Here is a 22,726-nt window from a genome sequence, read left to right as displayed (position 1 = left end):
TGCTCCAGGAATATCAGTGGCACACTGGGCAGCCAGAGGCTCGTGATTTACAAAAAGCCTCTTTCTCTAACCCAAGTTTTAAACATGTGAGAACAAGTCACATGGGAAGGAAAGAGAGCATGGACTGCTTTGATGACAGTTGGCCATCGCCAAGGAAACTGCTCCCTTGGTAACCGTGGTCAGTACATCTGTCTAGTTGCATTTCTAAGACTCAGTCACTACGACAGAAAATGTATTTTAAAGTGAAAACACATAGAAAAAATACCATTGTAACATGAATAAAAAATAATGGCGTTGATAAAGATTCCTCTGCTTTTATGGGAAAGATGTGAAGAAGGAAGTATGTTTTAAGCAGCACAAGTTGAGGAGTGCTTAAGTTACAAATGAAAACTAAAACATCCCCAATTTCAGACAGCCCATAAAACAAAACAAACCTAAGCCATATAATCATTGGGTTTGATGTTCACAGCACACTAAGAACGTAAGACTCCATAAAAGTGTTTGTATGGAGTTTACGTCAAACACCGAACACTCCCAATCAAACAAAGCTAACGCATTCACAGCAGCACCCACCTTAAAGAAATGCGGGCCACAGGAAGGGAGATGAGGTTAAAAGCCAAATCCAGGAAAGGTTAGAATGTTAAGATGGGCCAAGAATTAATAAAAGTAATTCTGAAGTTTAAAAAAAAAAAAGGAAAATAAGATGGTAAGAAACCATAATTTAAAAAATTACCTTATTGTTATTTTGTGTGTGAGTGTTGGCCTGCATATGCGTACATACCCTGTATGTATGCCTCATGCCTGCAGTGGCCAGAAAAGAAAACTAGATCCTCTGGAACCAGAGTTACAGGTAGTTGTGTGACATCATGTGGGTGTCCAGAACCAAACCTGGATTTCTGCAAGAGCACACATGCTATTAAATACTGGGCTATCTCTCCAGCCCTAAAAACATGATTAAAAAACAAAACAAAGCAAAAATCAACCAAAAACCAACAAAGAACCTCACAAACATTTGTCTCGTTCACAGATCTTAAGGAAGACAAAAAGCCTTCACTGAATTGCCATTGACACTGAGAGACTAGAGAGAGAAAATTGGAATTTAAAAAGTTGATTAAAGGTAGAGATGTAAATATTTTAATATATGTTAGCTATATATATCATAAACATTATTAATTTCTATAAAACTATCTTATAAACCACAATAAGTACAGTAAATGAAGACCTTCATTGATATTAGAATGTGAAGAATCTGTGCCAATAAGTAGAAAAGATGAAGTAAAGACAAGATGTGATGTCATAGCACATAACTAGAAAATAGCAGATAACTAAGGGGATTGAGACAAGTGATTAGTTATATTTTGAGAGGGACCTTAATCAATATACAGAGTTTAACAAATTCTCTATGTACATTTTCCTTGCATAATTCTAAAAATTAACAAAATTTTAATCTTTTCATAACAATTTAATCATTATGGGAGAGGTATTATCTTTTGGGCTTGCTCCAACAACTTGCTACATGAATCAGCAGCTTAGAAGCAAGTCTCAGAGAAAATAGTGGAACACTCCTAGGGATGCTAAGGTCCAAGATGGCAGGGGATGATAGTAGGAAGAAAAGCACAGACATCACTAGCTACGCCAAAGATGAATTCCTAAGGGTTGGACCATAAATATGCAGAAATTTTAGGAACACTTTAACAAAACTTATTTTACTTATGTTTTACTTTTTATGTTTGTACAAGTGTGAAATATGATAAAAATATGTGTCTAAGTCTAAAACTGTTCTTTTGGTAAGTAGAGAGTAAAAATCCTAGGTGATAAGAAAGCATTACATTAAAGCTTAGGCGGCATAGCTATTTCTTCCTTACTGGTTAGGGAGACTTGCTGTGCCATATACTGGCCAATGTCATAGAGATAATGAAGTAAAGAGATACAGTTGGATACCAGCTATTACTGTTGTAAAAGGGAGGGGAAAAAAGAGTAAAGTTGAGGTACAAGTTCTGAACAAAAAGGACACCTTCATCCTACACATCAGGGCTGGAGGGATGGCTCAGCAGTTAGGAGTGTGTACTGCTCTTGCAGAGAAACCCACCATCTTTGTAGAATGGCTCAGAATTGCCTATAACTCCAGCTCCAGGAGATCTGATGGCGTCTTCTGACCTCTACTGGTATCTGCACTCATGTACACATACCCCCATGCAGATACACACAATCTACACCATTAAAACAAAAAAATCTTAAAAGAGATAGACAATGAATTAATTATTTTCAAAGATAAAAAACAAATTTGATACTCACTTCTTTACGGCAAAGAATGCCATCATTAAACAAACAATTCAATCAATTTTATAGATGACCTAGGTACTTAATCTTAGTCTCTGCCTTTGTCACTCAATTGGAAATCCAATTTAATGACTGCTTTGTACATCAAAGAGCCCAACTAGGTTCACTATATGTATTTTCCCAAAGGGGAAAAACGTTCCCAGATACTAAGGTTGATATAGATGCATTAACTAGAGAAACACTAAATTTGGCAGTTCTATAGAGCAAGTTGATTTTTTCCCAGATAAATTATTCGTTGAGACTATCTTCAATGTCAAACATAAAATGGTGTCTTTACAGTACTGCCAGTGAATTTCAGTACATGCTCTCTTTCAACTGACTTATCTACCAGGGTCTTTTTGTGCCTGTTGATTGAAAAGTCATCATGCCGTCGTTCCATTTTCCTGATGTGTTTGACAGTGTCCCAGACACACATTGGAGGAGAGGATCTGGCTTGCAATGCTACAGTGCTGCCTTTGAGATTCCTGTGCAACTCGGCAAGAGAGAGCACAATCGCAGCTTTTGAGTGCAACTTCCATTTTGTGGAGAGCTATTTTCACTTTGGCACATGAGCACAATATGAAAACGAAAAAAAAAAAAAATCCTAAAGGGAATATGGAAATCTGCAACCCTCTAGCTGATTCCTCAGAGTTCATTTTGAGAAATGTACATGTTGTGAGATTCTCTGTAGCGGAAAAACTCTATTTACCAAACCATCCAGCATTTTCCTAGACAGACATAGTATCACCCAGGCAATCATTTCATGATGCACTTCTCTCCCTTCAGAAAAGCTGTTTTCTTCCCTCGTTGATAATAATTTTTGGAGGAGCGAGTAACAGTTGGAAAATCATAGCGACCTTATCTAGTGAGAGAGGCAAAAACTATGGATACCACTAGGAAGGCCACATTCCTAGCCTATGCTGCAACCGGAAGCAATGATGTAACTATTCTCAAGTTGAGAGGGTGTGGACAAAAGCCATCTATGCATTTGTTCCCACTCCTCACCCTTTTCTTTCTTTGCTTGCTGTATGATTAATGCCAAAAAGCCTGGGGAGGCCTCTGGGGCTTCCGAGATGGATAAGAAGTGAAAGGAAAAAAGGCCTGGATCTATGAATAACCCCATGGAACAGAGCAACTGCTCAGTTCAAACTCATCTTTGGTCTAAGAAAGACACACACCAGCTTCTGCCATGTTACAGTGATGAAATGCTTGGATTGCTTGTTTTTTGCAACCGAGTGCCCCTTAGCCACATTAGCAAAGGCTACTGAATAGATAAGTCCCCAGCTGTGTACCCGAGGAGCCTCACTATCTCTGAATGTTCATGTTTGAATGGGGCATACAGTCCAGGATGTTTATGGTAATTGATTGCACATATCAATGTAAAATCCTGCTCATCTCTGTGACAAGGAGAACCATGGTTCTACCAGATACAAATTTATGAAAAGCTTTCCTCGTGGTCCTATCAGAAAGCCAAATAGAAGCATATGTCTTCACTCGGAAAAGACCCAGGAAGAAAGGTCCATCTTGAGGAGGACAGACAGGCATTTACTCATGTGGTACACATGGTATGGAACAAAATAATAGAAGAATGGCCAAGGTAGAGACGGTGAGAGAAACTGGTGTAATAAGAGATCACAGAGTGTGGGAACAAAACTAGGCCAGGGGAAACATCCTGGTCTTCACACAGATATTAGAGAACCAATTGTGTTTTGCATCTGAAAAGGACTGCTGTGCCAGTGGTATTTTCAGGGAATGTCTTGGATCTACTCATATAGAGAGATTATGATGGTCTCCTCCCAGTATATGCATACCACAAGAGAAGAGGAAGCAGAGGAACTCTTCAGGGCAAGAAAACACGCAGGGGACTGGAAAAGGATGCTAGGATAAACTGCAGTTACTTTTCATTTATGCTATTTTCTTTCTTTACAGTTGCAGATGATCTTGGGGTTAAGCTTGGTTAACTTTGAGATAGGAGCTATTTGTCTACTGAAAATATCCAAAGCAAATGAGACTGCGGCAAAAAGTGGGAATAGTTTTTTAGTGAGATTTATCCCCCCATGGGTGTCCCTCATACCCAAGGCACTTTGGGAATCTACTAGTCTCTTATCCATTGTCACCCCTGGGGAGGACACACTGGGGCACCCTCTCTGCAACTGTCTAAGAGATGCTTGTATTGGTTAGTTACTTCCGAGAATTTAGGAAGAGTTCTTCCCCAAACACATTTTTGATACCCTAGATTTCCAGCACTGACATCTCCTTGTGTTAGAGTGTTTCTTAATTCTCAACTGAATTTGCAGGTTGATGTTCTGAATCTGAGATACTTTTTTTCTACAGTATATATAAAGGCCGCAGCTACAGAAGTTGATGAGAAAACAATTAGCTTGGTCCTTCTCTGGGTCCAGGACCTGTTTCTTTCCCTGGTGACTCATACTGTGGAGTCTGGCAACCACACATTTCCCAAGCACAGAAATATCAGAACAGGTTGCTACTAGCCCTATGTTCTCCATCCATGAGAGAAAGAGCCAGAAGGTCAGCCTTTGGAGTCTTCAGAAACAATATATGGAGGGTAGGGGGAAGGGAGGGAGGGAGGAAAGGAGAAAAGGGAGGGAGGGAGAGAGGGAGGGAGGGGGAGAGACAGAGAGACAGAGAGAGAAAGAGAGAGAGAGAGAGAGAGAGAGAGAGAGAGAGAACTGAAGTGAGATGTTTCTACTTCTAAAAGGTGTCTCTTCCCGTTTGGGAAGGATAATTGACTCTTAGCAGCTATTTTTGAAGGCACAATGGTAGACTTCCAAAGCCAGGCTGTTAATTTGATCATATTAACTTTTGAGTCACTTGACTGGACAGTTTAGGAAGCAACAATTCTCTTAAGACTCCTATAATTACATTTGGACAAGCTTGTGCATAGGACAAGTCCACCAGCTTATTATAACCGCGCTGCATTTCACACACCATCTTCATTATCTTGTGCTAAAGAAGAACACACACTCTTCTCCGGGTAATTTTAGATTGGCCACTGACACACTCTGCCGTGTTTATAAAGAAAACAAAACTTGGATGTTGGCCCTTTTAATTATAACTGGCAGAATCGCTACCCCCCAAATCACATAATCTCCTCATAATATATCTTTGAAGACATCTGCTTGCAAAGCAGAACAAGGAACTTGAGTTCTAAAAACAAACTTCGCGCTAGATTGATTGGTCTGGTGAGCCCTGTTTCTGAAGTACTGACGGATCTTGAAAGATATATGCTCAGCTTTCAGAGAAGTCTGTTGTGGAGCGCCATGCAACTGTCTTTGGTCTGGACAGAAAGACTGGTGACTTGAGCTCCTGTTTTATTGTCAGTTCTGCTGGCCCAATTGTTGGTGCCATACATTTCACCAGGCATCTCTGTTTTGTACCTTCCAGATAAGTGTCTAGCTTGGGTATCATGTAGTGAACTCTAGCACAGCTCTTCTGGGAAATGATCACACCTAAGAGGCTCTGTTCTAGGTGCCTTGTCTGACACGTTGGAAACAATGGCACACACAGAACATTTCAGCAAACAATGAAAGCTCATCTATGACCTCATCTTGCCCGCGCACTATTTACTACTCAGCACGCAGACTAGCAGACTAGTGAGGTGATCAAATCCATCTCCGAGGGGCTATCTCGTGATGCCTGTCACTTAGTTGGAGGTCTTGAAACTTGCTGCATGACCTAAAAGATTAATTGGAGCTGTGACTGGTCATCTTCGCTCTGTAGATGCATTGAAATCCTTCCTTCGGTGGGTGACGTGCTCGTGTGTATTTGAGTTTATAGCCCAAATGCAAGAGCCTGAATTTGGGGCCAAAAATCAAATGGCCTACATCTTATGCAGTCATGTAATTCATAAGGCCCCACCCTTCTTCCACAACTCTAGCCAAAGAGTCTGGTTTTCCTTTCCTAACACAGTATTTTCTAGAGGGCAGGATGAATTGTTAGGCACTAACAGGACTTTAAGACTGCTGCTGGGAAAGTGAAAGCAATCACATCGTACTGAGAAGGCCCAGCTAAGGTGACTACAAATTCCAGCGTTCAGAATATCCCAGAGAACAAACATTTAGCACTCCGTTAGATGGTTCTACTCAGGAGTTTTATCCCAAGTAATAGAGCTGGCTATTTAATGTAGGACACTGGCTATAGTCTAGATGAAGACATTATTCCCCTCAATATTAAAACCTCCATAAATAAGTACAGTACCTAGAGATTACACAGCTGATGTACACATTTCTTAAATGTTGGAATTACCCAAAAAGTTTCACAGATGTTGACATTTGCTGCTTTTTTAACACTTAGTTTATTATTCTAGAGTTATCCCCCGACCCTGAGGTTTTTTTTCTAAAAATTATAGAATAATTGGCTTCTCTTAGACTCTCAGAGCAGTAAACTGTTAGTCAGGGGTTTGTTTTAGAGCCCAGTGGTTCAGGGTCACATTTGGATGTGAGGGATTTTGCTTAGGTTCCCTCTCTTTGCAAACTGAGAAAAGATAATGATTTTGATGCACATTAGATGTTTTCATTAGGGTTTTCACATGGATAGCACCACGTATGGACTCCAGAAACATGGGAACTGGTAATACCTAGAATGAAGCAAAGTATGAAAATAAAAAGAAAATGCTGACGGAACCAGGAATAATTCATTCTAATGAAGCCAGTTCTCTGCCTCCACTTTGTGCATTTCTGGTAGAATATCCAGTGTGATTTCTTTTCTTTCTTTCTTTCTTTCTTTCTTTCTTTCTTTCTTTCTCTCTTTGTTTCTTTCTTTCTTTCTTTTTTGCAGGTCATGCCAAAAAGACTTTGGCTGAGGGAAATAATAAGAATAGACTAAAGATAATGAAAGAGAAAAACAATACAATGGAGCAAGGATGTCCTCCTAGAACTTTCTGTTACCAGAATGCAAGACTTCAATATTTTGGGATAAGTACATTTGTGGTACACCTTGGCTTCAAAAGAAAACTGTGGGACAGTTGACTAGCAGGGACTTGGAGAGGTATGTAGCATGTATGAATTCTGACTTTGCTAATGTGTGTATTACTTTATGCCTAGACAGATGCTCAGTTCCAAAGTTCTGTTTTTTCATGAACAATATTTCATCATGTTTTTCATGGGTCAGGTAAATCGTTCTCACAGGGAAAGGATTAATATACTCATGTATACTACAAAATTATTCATCTTAAATGTAGTTATATAAATTCAAAATGTCCTTCCCGGGCTCACAGCTCTCTCCAGTGTGAAGGAAGCAAGCTTGGCTACTCTGATTCTCATAGGAAATGTAAAGATGTAATTTCTGCAGTGAGTAATGGCACAAATAAAATTATGTTTATTATTTTATTCACAGCATTTAATTATAGAGGGAGATGGGTAGTCAGATAGCAAAAGAGCTATAAATGAGGAAAAGGCCCGTCTGTTCTTTCCAAATGGATGTCTTAAGACAGCTAAGAAGAACATTAGTAGAACGCCCAGCCTCAGACAGGCTCCAGGGGCGTAAGCATCCACTTGGGATTTGTCAAATACCGCACTGCTGGCTCGTTTCCCAAACCGTTTCTCTGTAAGTTGACATTTGACAGGATTACCTTTGGGTCATGGTCTGAGTCTCTGCTGTGCCTAAGGTTATTCTTTTTGTCCTGTTTTGTTTTTTGTTTTGTTTAAGATAATAGAGCTCTCCGTGAGAAACAGCTCCATAAAGACTCAGTCAGTTACTCCCAGACAAGTAGAAAACAAACAAAAGAAAAAGTATTGTCTACAGACTGCTCTCTTACCTCACTGTCCTCAACTGAAATGGTCAGATGACATCTTTCATTATAAATGCCATATATTTAATTTCTATTGGCATTTTTAAGAAGATGAAACACAACAGTGTCATAAGACTCTAAGGCAATTCTCTTCTCTGAAGGACTCACAGCATTTGCTGATTATAGCTTGAACACCAAAGTTTTAACCAGAACAGAATTTGGCCAGAGCATAATGCTGAATCACAATAATAATAATAATAATAATAATAATAATAATAATAATAATAATGCCCAAACAGGTCATAGATAAAATCATGTTATGGGGCAATGCAATTGTGTACAGGAAGCAAACAGAACACACCTTAGTGCTGGAAATATACTTGGCTATTCAAAACATAGTTAATAAGTTTTGAAACATGCAAATTCTAATTTTAAAATTAAGCCTTCCAATTGCCAATTTCAAAAAATGTAATGAGTTTAGAGTGGCCTTTTTATTATGCATGGTTTTATGTCTTTGGATTTTGAAATTACCTAGCGTGCATTTTCAACTTTGCTACAATTTTCCAGGCTGTTTTCATTTCTATTGTAGAAAAGCTAAACTGTAAGACGTGTTTCTGTTTTGCATTCTAATTGCACGTAACTGATTTGTACAGCAGAACAAAAACTCATTTTCAGATTAAGAATTGTGCACCAAGAAATAATTATTGTTCTACTAGAAAAAAAATATTTTTTCCTCTCTTTCTCTCATCTTTGTGGATGGTTCGCCAGGTTCCTCCCAGGTTCCCAGGTTTCCTAAGCTAGCGATCATGCATTGCTGTTCAGGGACTGAAATCATGTAAAGGAGAATGGGGCCCGTACAACTGTTTGGGCCTTCTCCTTCCCCACTTGCAACATAACACTTGCCTTTTATTATTTCATCTTCAACAATCAAGGGGTGACTAAATGGTTGCAGGTGGTGACGAAAATAAAAGCTATCCATCATTATTTATTAGGCATGAAAAAGATACACAATAATGTAATTTAATCTCAGAGCAGACAATTATTTCCACATATTGATAATACAATGTGAAAACTGTCATGAATTCTAATATGATATTTGGGCTTTATTGGTGCACCACAGCCAGCATGACAAATAATAAAATTGTATCAAAAAGAGAGAAAAAAAAAAAAAAAAAAAAGGAAAGGAAATTACATGCGAATGTCAATATCACGGGTGGAAAACACACCGCTAAATTTTTATAGCATCTTCATTACAACTTCACCAATTCAAGTTGCAAGTCAGAAAAAAAGTACATTTTCAGTTTTCACAGTTTAAAGCAAAAGCTATGGCATGTACTCTCAACTTGATGTCTGTAAAGCAGCAGGTACGTTTCATCATGCAAACTTGAAGACTCACCAGTCTACTAAAATATTTGTGAGTAGGGCTGGAAAGATGGCTCAGTCATTAAAACCTACGCTCACAACCAAAACTAGAAAATATTTGTGAGTTTTATATATACATATATAATATATATGTGTGTGTATATAATACACACACATATATACATATATACACACATATATATATCCCATTGTCTCAAATTTCTAGAATGTTCTTCGGCTCCCTTCAGTTTGGTAAAAGTCCACAGATGAGAACTGTGGTTCTTACTTTGCTGAGCATTCAGGGGACTAGAGCCCATCTTTCAGCCAGATGAGGTAAATGTTTGAAAATCGGTGTCTTTGGGAAGAAAAATCTCAACAGACAAAATGCATGGTCAAAAAAATAATAAGAGCAAGGGTTGTTTTTTTTAATTAGGGTAAATGACCTCTTCTTCTCCTGGCTTGCTTAATTCTTTTTCTCAACAGAGTATGTGTGTTAAAACAGGATAAGGGACAGGAAAGACAGGAAATCACCTTTGAATTTGTAGCTAGGAATCTGGAACACTGCCGTCACCTTTTTTTTTTTTTTTTTTTTTTTAACCACTAACAATTCATTTATTTTCTAAAAATCAAAAGAAAACAGAATGATTAAAAAACTACTTTGAGTTTCATATACCTACCAAAAATATAAAAATATCACAATCTTAACAAATTCTACAGTTCGGGCATATGAAGTGTCTGCACACAGTACCCGCACCCAGACCCAGGGAAAGGGTCCTTTTCTTGGGAACCTTTGTATTTTATGGCTTCTGCTTATAAATATTTTGATTTCTACGGAGACTTCAGAGTTAGAAATAAGGGTGGTAAGGGCTGAAGACATGGCTCAGTGGTTAAGAGCACCAGCCACTCTTGCAGAGGACCTAGGCTTGGTGTGCAACACCCACATGAAGACTCATCACTGTCTTTAAGTTAAGATCCATGGAATTCTATGCCCTTTTCTGGCCTCTGTGGGAACCAGGCATGCAAGTAGAGGCAAAGTACAGGTAAAGTGCCAGTACATCCAAGATAAAGACTTAGAAAAACAGGCTTACTGGATAAGATCGATGCTTAAGAAAATCACATCTTAGAACTATTAAGAAAGGAAAATATTTGGAAGTTGGCTTTGGGTATGGCCTAAGTAAGACCTAGAAGAGAGAAAACAAAAAACAAAAAACAAAAACAAACAAACAAACAAACAAAAACAACCACTATGTCAGAGTGATCACAACATTGTGACCATTCTGGGCTAGAAGAGAAAATGTACTGTATATATCATGTGGTTACCCGATTTTAAAAGAGGACCTAAGAACAAGTGTAGATGCTGGTAAGGAAAAACAAATGAAAAGAATCATTTAAAAAGTCAACAAGCCACAGGAAATCTGGAGACTGTTTAAAAACACCTTATTGGAAACCCAGCAGAAGTATGTGCAGGAGATCAAAGAGACGCTTGGAAATGTGGCCCGTGTACGGAAACCAGGGAGACCCACACTTGATGGCAGGGCAGGTGTGAACAAGAATGCAGGTGGGCCAAAAGAGAACTCAGGAGAACCTTGCAAGTGACTCCAAAGCTAATAAAAATGTTCTTCCAAATACACCCATGGCAAAGAACCAAGCTGAGAACTAATGAACTGGTCTGGAGACTTACTCAGAAGACACAGTCTTCTGGAAAGATGGGAGGTCTTCTGAAGTCGCTTCATTCACCATCCATTTCTTTTCTTATTGAGTCATGTATTCTACCATCTATCCTTTCAATCATAGCTTTGGTCTTCTATTAACTCAATACAAAAAAATTACAGAAAGCCTCGCTCACACCAGACTTTATATTCAGTACTGGGAGTTTAGGAACCCACGGCATTGTTTCACGTGTCCCCCTCTCCCTTTCATGGGTGGGTCAACTCATCTAACCATCTAGTTCATCTGTTCATCCAACGTTGGGAGTATGTAAAGTCATAAGTAAGTCATTCATTCATTTGGTAAACATTTCTGTTTTGATAATGTACCATTATTTGAGATAAATCAGTTGTATAAAATATCTCTGCTAAAATCTAGTTTGCTTTACAGCAGAACACGACAGAGGACACAGGCAATAAGCACTAATCATAAAATTAAAACCAACCATTCAGTATTAGGAGAGGCAACTTTGCATATTTCTGAGCATCTGAAAGTAGAAAATAGTGCTCAATTTAAAGACTCTGTGGAATGAGGGGATGGAGGACACCACGAAGTGAGAATGGCCGGATGGCACAGGGCTTCTTCACTTGGAGCCCGGAGGATGTGTGATGGATGCTGGAGTCGTCAAAGAGCAGTGGACGCATCACAGTGCTTTAGGCAAGAATGATGGGCCGTGTTCACGACTGCAGGTGCACCTTATTTGGTCCCTGTAAAACCGGAAGTTCTTGTACTAACCCATGAGCTCCTCTGTGTCCTGCCCTCTGTTAGTGCTTGACTTTTTGTTTCTCAGTGTCTCTTGCTCCCTCTACCTGTCTGTCACACCTTCTGGTTGTCCACACCAGCCTCTAGAACTTCACTCTTGTTTACCTTCTGCAAGTTTTTGCTCAAGTCAATTCTGCTCTGTTGGGCATATGTGAGCCTCATATTTAAAGCTGAAGTTTCTTTGCCATATTTTCTTCTACCTTGTATGATGATTGGTTTTACTTGACCATAGCTAGAACAAACTAAGAGGCATGCCTCTGGGTGTGTTTGTAATCGTTTATCTTGGAAAGATTAACTGAGAGGAAAGACCCTCCCTTGGAGTGAGTGGCAACTTCTGTCATCAACCCAGATAGAAGGAGGCGTAAGGGGAAAGCTTTTTGTCTTTCGCCTGCTTTCTGTTGCCCCTTGCATGTAAACACATCTACCTCATTGCTCCTGCTGCAGTTGCTGTCATTTTCCAGTGACTTTAGAACATAGGTTCTTCTGCTTTCAAATGTGTAGAGAAGACCTGTGGCCTTCTGAGAATCCTTTAGGCTTCCAGGGCTGGACTAGGATTGTGGAAGCACCCAGGCTTATAGGCCAAGAAGATAGCATGTTCTCATCTTCTCCAGCATTCAGGCAGCCTTTGTTGGATGACTCAGAATGGACTGTGTCAGCCAATGTAGTAAGCCCCAGTTGCAATATATGTTCATGCTATTGCTCTGTCCTTCTAGAAAACTCTAATACACTTTGTTTGTTGACTTCCTCATACCCCTCATCATCTTCTGATATAAGAGTCATTGTCATATTTGTTTTACCTGTGATACCCCCATTCTTTCACTAGAATACATTCTACATAAGGGCAAGAATCCTTTCCTTTGGTCCACATATTTATCCTCATCCATTAAGTTAGGGCTCAGAAAAGAAAATCCGTAATCATTTGCTGAATAAACAAATCAATGAATTTATTGGCCACATGATCATGATCATACTGACATTTTTAGAAAATTATACTATTGAAGAATAAGGGATAAACCTGGAAGGGTTAAGCGTTGGTACTGGTGAATGAAAGGCTGTTTGAAAGCCTATGGGGGAGGGGCAATGTAAATATGGGCCAGGGAGATGATGGTAGAAAATGCTAAACTAGTCTATGTCATTTGGGGGATGCTATTATTGGCTCTAGGTTGGGTACCCACAGGAGTATTCTACATCTACCTCACTCTGATTTTCTAAGTAATAAATATTCAAAAAAAATTAAAGTTAATCATTAAACATAGGCATTAAGAAACTTAAATTACATAAACTTACAGTAGCCTATATCAAAACACAGGCCATTACTTCTTAATTATTTTATTTCAGTTTTGTGCTTCCTAATTATTTTATTTCAGTTTTGCACTATAGACACCATTGAGGGTGTTGATGACTGTTGGGTTTCCATGGCGAAACACTATACAATGGTGTGCTCTATTAAAAATTTTTCTCATCATTCATTGTATGTCCTGTCGTGTGTTGAGTTAAGCTATAGTAAAAGGATCTATTTCTCAGTAATTGTCAAATACTACAGATCAAAGCTTGTTTTATTTTTCTGTTAATTTTGTAGGCTTGAGAAAATGGAGAAAATGCTCATAATTCATATTAAATTTAAAATTTTCATATTAAATTTAAAAGTATGCCTAGTCTTGTCTTGGATATCTCATTGCTGACACTTCAAAAATTTGAGGCAATCTTTTCCCAGTATGTGAAGATAGTAATTCATTTTAGAAACCTGTCTATATCATTGACAGAACAATGTAATTCTAATATGGATCTGTTATATATCTACCATTTCACTTGTGAACACAAGCAAACAATCAATCAACCCATACATATATCAGAAATGCAGTCACATATTAGTTGCAACTATAAGGTAATCTAAGAGCTTTACAGAAAGCAGGGAGAAACACTGTGAGAACCAAGTGGCTATTTGAAATGTATGATAAAAGATTATTGTACATTTCGTTTTTATTTATAAACAGAAAGCTATGCATTTATTTATTTAATTTATTTACTTAATGTCTACACCTAGTACCTCATGAATGCAAGGCAAGTGCTCTACTACTGAGTTTTACCTCCAGCCCTATACATTTTTATGTTAATAAAATCTATGGGAAATGTACATATATTTGCATATGTTTCTTTTCTGGTGGAGGAGAACTTGTGAAATATGTAGCAATGATATAAATATCAAGAGATAAAGAAAGAGGGAACTGTTAAAAATGATGCCTGTTTATGTTCTGTTCAGTTACTAGAGCACTATATGCGTATCATTTACTTATCCCCCACAACCCTCCCAAGAACATCAGGCAAGAAGTAGATATGTAGGGTGGGGGTTAGGGAAACAGTGTCAAGCTGAGGCTGATGAGAGAGCTACCTTGAAGCTTAAAAGGGCAGACATCAGGTTTAGGTGGTGGGATGGTTCATTTTGCTGACTTGGTGCATTTACAACCAACTAGGAATAAAGAGACTCAGGGACAGACTGTGTCTGGTCTGTGGCCATGCCAGTGGGGGAATTGTTTGATTATGTTAGTTGATGTGGGCACAATTCCATTCATAGATGTGACCGTTTACACACTTCTTACAAGATGGTGTGAGATGCAAATTAATAATATCTGGACTGAAACAGGACCTGGCTTTGGAGAAATCAAAATTAATATCGACAACTGTATGCAATTCAACAGCTCAAATATACCATGTCCTCCAAACACAAATGTTTCCTACTCATCTAGCACAAAACAGAGACCCTAGGGCCACAACCCACCAGGAAACTTGAATTTGTGATTGAAAAAGTCCCTCACAGAACACTTCCCAGTACCAGATGCACTCTCTATTCCCCAAGTGTTTGAAGCATTGGTATCAGTAGTACACAGACTCTTCTTGAAGCACAGAAGAGGAGGGCACACTTCTTGATTTATTTTATGAAGCTAATGTAACTCTGACCACAGCATCAAAGACAGTGCATATACCCAGATACCAGACTGAAAAGAAAAGCTCAAGACCATTAGACATCTTTAGTTTGAATCAAAACCTTTTGTCAAAATGGTACTAAAAACTGGCTGGAGAGAGGGCTCTGTGGTTAAAAGCCCTGGCTGCTCTTCTAGAGGACCACGGTTTGATTCCCTGCACTCACATGCAGCTCCCAACTGTCACTCCCTTTTCATGGAGTCTAACATCTTTTTCTGGGCTCTGTAGGTACAGCACACATGAGGTTCATAGACATATAAGCAGGCAAAACACCCACACACATTCAATAAACAATTAAACATTTAAAAAATTAGAAAATAGACCAGTAATTTATAAAAATAATTACATGATGATACCAAAAAGACTTTATTCCAAGAATAAAGGAGAAATTTAACATGTGAAATATTAGCATGGTTCACCATATTAATGGTCCAAGGAAGAAAGTTGACACAATTGTGTCAAATAGATTCTGAAAAGAATTAGCCATTCATGGCTGAACTCTCCCAGGATAAGAAAACTCTCCCTTATTGTATAAAGAATTCCTACAAGAGCCTTGAAGTCAGTATCATATGTACTAGGAAAGATGTGGCCTCTTTGCCCTAAGCCCAGGAGAGGAAGGGACATCCACTCTTGTCTGCTCTGTCTGTTCAGCATTGTTCTCACACAACTCCCAACGGATGACAAAGACGTGAGAACCAACCAGTGGTGGGTGGCGCGGTAGCCCCATCAATGCACCTGTCCATGCATGGGAAAACAAACTCTGACTGAGACTTAACTATTTACCCATATAGTAAGCCAAAATGAAGTGAAGTTTAACACTATAAAACTTTTAGGAATAAAAGCCCAGAAAAATCTTTGGCCAAAGCTTTCTAGATACCAAAAGCATGGATCCTAAAAGGAGGACGATACACTGTGAGAAGGGCCCTCTCAGAGGATGACCTATCAAGCCCCAGGCATACAGGAAACACTGGGAAGCACGGGTCTGACAAAGGACAACCGCTTAGCATGGAAAAATAATCACCACTGCTCCAGCAATCTGATAAGAAAAGGGGTAAAAGCCAGGAAGAGATTTTTTTATTATTATTATCAGATATATGGATGGCACAGGAGAGCACACAGCATCCTTAGTCATCAAAAACAAAAACAAAAAACATATATTAAAAGAAACAGCATCGTACAGCTATCAGAATACCTTAAACAAAGCTCAGGGACAACGCATGCTGCTGAGAAGAAACTTGACCCCTTAAAGGTAGTGTTTGGGGAGTATAAAATGCAAAGTCACTTTGGAAAGCTTGACAGTTTCTTTGAAAAACAACACAACAAAAACTATTGTGACTGGGCAATTCCACCCTCCTCCACCCCCACCCTGCCGCATGTGTTTCAGAGAAGTGAAGACATATGTTCACACAAAACCTGAACACAGATGTTTACCGCAGCTTTATCCATAACAGAGCAAATAGGAGACCATCTGTTTGTCTTTCAGTGAGTGCGTAGTTAAAGGAAGTATGGGCCATCTAGACTGTAGACTATTATTTAGTAATAACAAGAGGCAGATTTGTAATTCATGCAACAACTTGGAATAATCTCCAGGAAAAAAAAAAACAAAACAAAACAAAAAAAAAAAAACAACCAAAATATATTCTGGGTGAAAGAAAGCCAATCTTAGAAAGCTATATGTGGTATGACATCATTCATAGATACAGTTCTGGAAATGTGAACTCCATGCTGACAGGGACATGGGGACAGTTAGGCATCCCTCGCTAATCAGCTGTAAGGAAGAGAGGTGGAGTTGCCCTCCGCAGCAAACTCTGCTATCCCCAGCACCAACATGGTAGCTCACAACTGTCTGTAACATCAGTTCCAGGAAATTACACAGACATACACGCTAGCAAAACACACACACACACACACACACACACACACACACGCGCGCGCGCGCGCGCACACCATTAACAAGAGTTACTATACTACTTTGTAGCCACACTTGCTTTGCAGCCACCCAGTACAAGGCAGTGACAGTAGGTTAGAGGCTCAGTTATCTGAGTGACTACCTGGAGGCAGATGCACTGGCAACGGCCAACCTTACTTTGCAGTTAAGCAAGAGATACAGTTTTGTTGTGTTCATCCACTGAGGCCTGTTGCCACAACACCATCTAGAACCGTGTGAGGCTTCTCATCCATTCTGAGAATGATACAAAATTAAAGGTATAGTATGTTCAGTGAAGGATGCAAAATTCTAAGTTACTGAGAGAAGAAACCAGTAAGATGAAGAAGACATGAGTTACAAACAGACGTAGACCGACAACTATGCCTCTCCTCCACAAATTAAGCATAAAATAAAGGCTATTAAAATAAATACAGTTGTTTTTATAAAAAATAAAAATTAAAAAAATGTACCCATGTCAAACAAGCCTCAAGTAATTTGTTATATGTGTGTGTGTGCATGTACATTACAGCACTTAAGTAGATTAAAAACTGCTAAAGAGTATATTGATCCTAATGTCCAGTCCATACTCAAGGTTTGTAAATCTAAATTTAAGGCATTGGTAATTTGAAGGTGAATTTAAATTCTAGGGTCACACTGGATGGCTGGCCTCTACAGTAGAGGGCATGGGCACCTCTTACCAAGCCTGACCATCTGAACTGAGTTTCACTCATTGAACCCACATAGAGGAAACAGAGCTGATTTCTGCTAGTTGTCACCTGCGACACTGCCACACCTGAACACACACACACACACACACACACACACATACAAATAGATTTTAAAAAGTAATTAAATTCTAAAGAAAGAACTGTCTAAGAATTTGTTACCGCTCATCCCAGTTTCCCACAGAAGGACCACTTGCCCTCAATACTCAAACCTTCAACAGTAAATACGAAGTAGACACAGAGTTGGGGCAGATCAGTCAGCTCAGGACATCTAGAGCAGTGTGATGCCTTCCCAGCTGCCTGAAACTGCTCTCTACGCCGAGGTGAACCTCAGCAGTTGTCTCTGGATCCCAGAGTCCCTTAGATGCCCAACCCTTTTTCTTTTCTTACGTCATTAATTAGTTCTCTTGGTATTGGCTCATTCTTGTCAATGAAGAAACATGTCCTCATGCCCATAATTTTAAGCCACAGCCCTGTCCCTAAACTCCTCGGTCCCTACTCTTTTTATGCTTCTGAGGAGCATTCCTTTCTCTTTTCCTTCTTGGTAATAAAATGTGCATCCTTTAAGTTAGCAATGTTGGACAAACTCCACCTCTTAATGCCCCCTTCTATCTTCTTTTCTTAACCCACCTCTACCCCTTTGTGTGTTTGTTTGTTTGTTTGTTTTTTGTTTTGTTTTGTTTGGTTTGTTTTTTGAGACAGGGTTTCTCTGTGTAGTCCTGGCTATCCTCAAACTCACAGCGATCCGCCTGCCTCTGCCTCCCCAGTGCTGGGATTAAAGGCGTGTGCCATCACAACTGGCTCCCCCTTTGTGTTCTTTAAAGCTGCATTTGCTTCATTTCCAGGACTGATTTCTTGTCAGGCTAATGACTTTGTTCTTTTTCAGTTTGTTTGTTCTGTAATTAGAAAGTAATCACCTACTTACTCTTTTTTTTAAAATTCTATCTATATTTATCATCATCATCACCATCACCATCACCATCTGTGTGTGTGTTAGGGTATATGCACCATGGAGTAGAGGTCAGTGGACAATTTGAAAGATTCGGTTCTCTACTTCCCCTTATGAGTTCCTGGGATTGAACTCAGGTGCTCAGACTTAGCAGTAAGTGTCTCTTTCCACTGAGTTATCTCCATAGCCTTTGCTTCTCCCTTGTCCTGTGTCCCTGAAGTGCCCACGGGGCAGTCCTAGCCTCTGCTAGGCTCTGCCTTCCTGCCCTCCTAGATGTTGTGTAACTACTTCCGGGTTACAGTCCAGTGCGTAAAACGGGGGTTGAAAAGAAGGAAGGGGGAATATGGAAATATATAGGGATGATAGGACAGAAAAGTAGATCATTGAATCTTATCTTCAACTTAAGGTCTTAATTGTTACTCGCAAATAAGGTTACTTTTAATTAATTGGCATAGAATTTTGTATATTGATGAAAAATAAGTTTAATTTTGATACATTGGTATAGAATTTAAAATTGAGATTATTCTTCACACATTATATATATTTCTACTCTAATATGAAGTATTGTACTGATACAACTCAATTATAATACAAGGTTTATTTTCAAAACTTTGAAAGTGCTATTGCAGGCTGTTTAGGATAATTAAGTAATGCAAGCTAAGTGTTAGTTGGTCAAATCATGGCAGATCAATTACTAGTTTATTTTTATCACAAGAATACATATCCTAGGCTTAACAGATAGATATGATTCTATAGGTAGATAAAATAAGATAGTTAGATAAGGCCCTCAAAAACCTCAAAGACCTATAGACTATGACATTTAAAGATTCTTTTAACAATCAGACAGGTTAACTCCTGGCAACACCCAGCATACCTCAAAGAAGATGATGAACATCAAAGAGCCTCCTTAGGGAGATGGCTTCAAATGTGGTAAACCAGCTGCTGAGCAAAATGTCCTCATTTCAGCCATGAACAGATTTTTGCCTAAAAGTGGGCAAGCTTGGATGCAGGCAGAGTTGACAACCAAACTCTGTCAAGACAGGGTAACCAAGTCCTCAATAGTTCCTGCCTCACAAATATATCTGTTAAACATATCTGGACCAGAAGGCTGAAGATGATGCTCCAACATTATACAGTGTTTTGGATGACTGTGAAGGCAGCAAACTGTCTATATAATTTTTTTTTTTCATTTTAGAAGCTCCTAATGTGCACTTACAGTTTGCTCAGGTAATTAAGTTTTATTCCTTCTCAAATCTTGGATGGGGTTGAAGACCAGATATGCTTAATTTTACAATTTAGCTTAGTTGTTTAGAGGTTAAGATGTTTTTAGTTTTAAGTTGATAGAGATGAGATACGATAGATAGCAATTTACATTCAGAATTTTAGACTCACCAAGATAGGAAAGATGTTCTCTTCAAGGTTGCCAAATGCAAATAGCCAAAACACTATGACTGTAACATTTATATAATTCCTGATTATTTCATGTTTCTTCTTGCTGTATGCAGTTTAGTGTGTGTGTGTGTGTGTGTGTGTGTGTGTGTTTGTGTGTGTAATAATATAAATGTATATAAAAAAGAAAATTAAACAGTCAATAGCTCAATATAGAGGAAGTGGGAGGTATGTGCCTAGAAAGAAGGCTCTGATGGGGGAGGACCGTTTCCGTCTCACAGTTGGCCAACAAACAAGGTCCTGCCAGCTGTGGTAAACTAGTTCATCCCAAGCCTCAGCTTGGGACATCTTGGATACTTAAGTCGTTTTTTTTTTTTTTTCTTTAAGCAGATTTTTCCCTAAAAATATTTGCCAGAGTGATTAATAATAAGGTAAAATAAATTTCAAGAAAATCCTTAAGCTGCTCAAAGAAAACTTTTAAAGCAGGGGTGGGAAAATTGCAGGGTATGGGTTGACTCCAGCCAGCTGTGTGGTTAGCATACAAGCAAAGAATGGCTTTTATATTAATAGATATGGAAAAAATAATCAAGCCAGGCCTAATGTTTCCTGACATGTGGAAGTTCTATGACATTCAAACTTCAGCAGCTGTACATAGAAGCTTATTAGATTATTACTACGCCCACAGCATTGATGGTGACTCCTGCATGACAATAGAGGGCTTGGGTAGTTGTGGCAGAAATTATACGCTCTAGAATGGCTAAAACATTTATCACCTGGCTCTGTAGAAACTTAAAGCCTTGTTTAAATGAATTTGAGCAGCATACGTGTTAGTGTTGACCAGTCAGTCAATAGATTAAAAAAAAAATTGTGATGATATTCAGGCCTTTCAGATCTTGGTGCCCTATAACTGCAAGCTATAAGAAAGAATGCATCTACCTTTTCTTAGGCAGACACAAGGGGAACTATGGTCCCACAGCTAATGTAGGTTTCCAGAAAGTGTCCAGATGGTATTGTTTAAATCTACAGTGCATACCTCTATTGTGCGTGTGTGCGTGCGTGTGTGTGTGTGTGTGTGTGTGTGTGTGTGTGTGTAAGTGCACATGTGTATGTATGCTAATGCAGGACAATACATAATACATCAGGGACTGTTCACCTTGGGGTGTTTTGTTCATTTTTTTGAGACTGGGTCTTTCATTGGCTTAGAGCTCACTAATTCAGCTAGTCTGGCTGGCCCGCTAGCCCCAGGGATCCTCCGCAGGGATCCTCCCCAGGAACCCTCCACACCACTAGTCTGATTTTAGGAAGGCCCTAGGTGTCAAGCTCAGGCTCTTATGCTCATGCTTCGAACGCTTTCTTTGTTGGCTGAGCCATCTCCTCAGGACTATTGTGCAGCTCCGCACAATAGAGAACATTGCTTTTGGACACATTCTGCAATTTGGAATTCTTAAGTCCATACTAGCAACATGAAATGCGTTGTTTAAAGTACTTGAGTGAGAATGTAGATTGATGAAGTCATATGAACTTTTCATTAAAGAAAAAATCCACAAACAAACAAACAAACAAACAAACAAGCAAACGTAAATCCAAGCGTGACATGGTTGTCTTGGTGAAATCCAGGCAAAGTTGCAACCCAGTCTGCACTGAAGTGACCTCTAAACTCTGCTTTAGCTTTTCAGCGGATGCTCACTATGAATTTAACATCTTTCCCATGGATGCTCTTCTTAGAGCAGATTGCCTTGTTAGAGGAGAGCAAGCAGATCACAGCCTTCTGCTTCCCACTGGAACGAGGGGGGAGTCACAGCCTTTTGCTTAACTCTACACCATCCCTTGCCCGCAGCTGTCACCCAGAAGTCATTTTCAGGTGGGACTGTGGGTTGTGTTTTCTCTGTGATGAAGGTCACCTTGCTTAGAAAGCGATGCAGTAACTTTGACCAATGCGGTGGTTTCAATGAGAAAAGTTCTCTGTAGTCTCAGGCATTTGAACGGTTGGTCCTCGTTTCTGGGGGCTGTTTCTGTAGATGTAGGTGGTGTGGCCTTGCTGGACAAAGCACATCACTAGGGCAGGATTTGAGATTAAATGGCCAGCACCACTTCCAGTTTGCTATTTTTGCTTCATGGTTATGGCTCAGGACTTGAGTGCTCAGCTTGTTGCTCCTGTTGGCATACCTGTGCTCGCTGCAATGCCTGCCTGGATGGAATGGACTCCCATTCTTCTGAGCTGTAAGCCTAAATAAACTTGGCCATGGTAACTCAACACCGCAAGAAAAAAGTCACTAATTTAACCAGGGACCAGGCAACCCAAACAAAAAATGTGTCTCCTAAAGTGTTTCTTGAGGAACTACAGTCACAGATATTAGGATGGTTCCAACCCATGTGTATTTTTAAATTTTGGAAATATTCAAGCCTTTGGAGGAAAACAGTCACATTTCTCATTGATTGCCTATAACAACCAAATATATCCAAATCGAATTTCATATTACTGGTATTTAGGATTTTCATTCCAACCTTTGCTGCCAACTCATTTTAAATTCCTTTTACTCTCCAGTAATCTACTACTTCCCAATAGCTCACACACTGCTCCAATGGTTATTAAACTTAAATACAACTTGGTCACTGTGACTTTTGTCAGTGTGCAATTACATTGGAGCTGAATATTTGTTAGAAGAGTTAATGAGTTTAACAGATCTCTCTTTAAGAAATGGGTGGAAGACTACAAATTCATGAAAGCGTATCGTTTTTTAAAAGAAAAAATAAAAGAAGGAACTCCTAAAAAAATCGATTTTGGATGTGACCACAAAATATCTTGAAATGTTTACAAAATTCAAGTTACAAAATTCAATTACAAATGTTTTTAAAAA

This window comes from Acomys russatus, chromosome 13 (assembly GCF_903995435.1).
Source record: "Acomys russatus chromosome 13, mAcoRus1.1, whole genome shotgun sequence".
NCBI classification, from domain to species: Eukaryota; Metazoa; Chordata; class Mammalia; order Rodentia; family Muridae; genus Acomys; species Acomys russatus.
This window is presented reverse-complemented; position numbering follows the sequence as displayed.